We start from the raw sequence: 849 nt of genomic DNA, 5'->3' as shown, positions 1-849 counted from the left end.
GAGACACAGGGCTCCATCCCCACATGCTCCCCCCGCCTGTACGGGGAGAGCCTGGTGGCCTGCCTGCCAATTTAGGTCTCTGTGCTCCTTCTGCAGGTCCTTGTGGAAGATTCACCCCCACACAGCCTGACACTTCATCTCCTTTTAGGAGTACTGTGACCCCCGCTGCCTGGTTGTCACTGGCACCTGAATGGAAAGAGGGACTGTGTTGCCACCTCTTATAGGAATAGTAACAACCAACAGGTATCTAGGATGCCCCAACAAAAATCATGCTGTAAGGAGGCAGAAATTGGAACAAAGACAGCCAGGGCAAAGCCTACATCCTTCTTTATTGTCTGTAGTGCAGTAGCACTAGTAGAGGTCACAACCTGGTATCAGGGTCTGCTGGTGCCCAGCAATATGTATCCTATAAAATGTTTTCAGTTTAGCATCTTTTGAAGTAAGATGCTGCTCACAAAAGTGAACACATCTCTGATTTAGTTAGTTTAGACCAGGGGTGGGCAAAATGCGGCCTGAGGGCCAGATGTGGCCTGCCAGGCCATTCCATCTGGCCCACAGGGTCCCTAAAAAATTTAGAAACTTAATATTAATCTGCCCTGGGCTGCCTGTCATGTGGCCTCAATGGCTTGCCAAAACTCAGTAAGCAGCCCTCTGCCCAAAATAACTGCCCACCCCTGGTTTAGACAATGCAAATCTACCCTGCCTTCTACTGTATTTTCTTGCCAATGCCCTGGTATCAGCAGAGCTTAAGGGAAGTGTTTAATTTCCATAAATTTATTCTACAGAGGAACTAACATCTCCTTCCTCCCTCTCATGCTCCCCACAGAGATGAGCTTTTATAACCCTATT

The sequence above is a fragment of the Alligator sinensis genome, unplaced genomic scaffold, assembly GCF_000455745.1.
Source record: "Alligator sinensis unplaced genomic scaffold, ASM45574v1 scaffold348_1, whole genome shotgun sequence".
NCBI lineage: Eukaryota > Metazoa > Chordata > Crocodylia > Alligatoridae > Alligator > Alligator sinensis.
Note: the sequence above shows the minus strand (reverse complement) of the source record.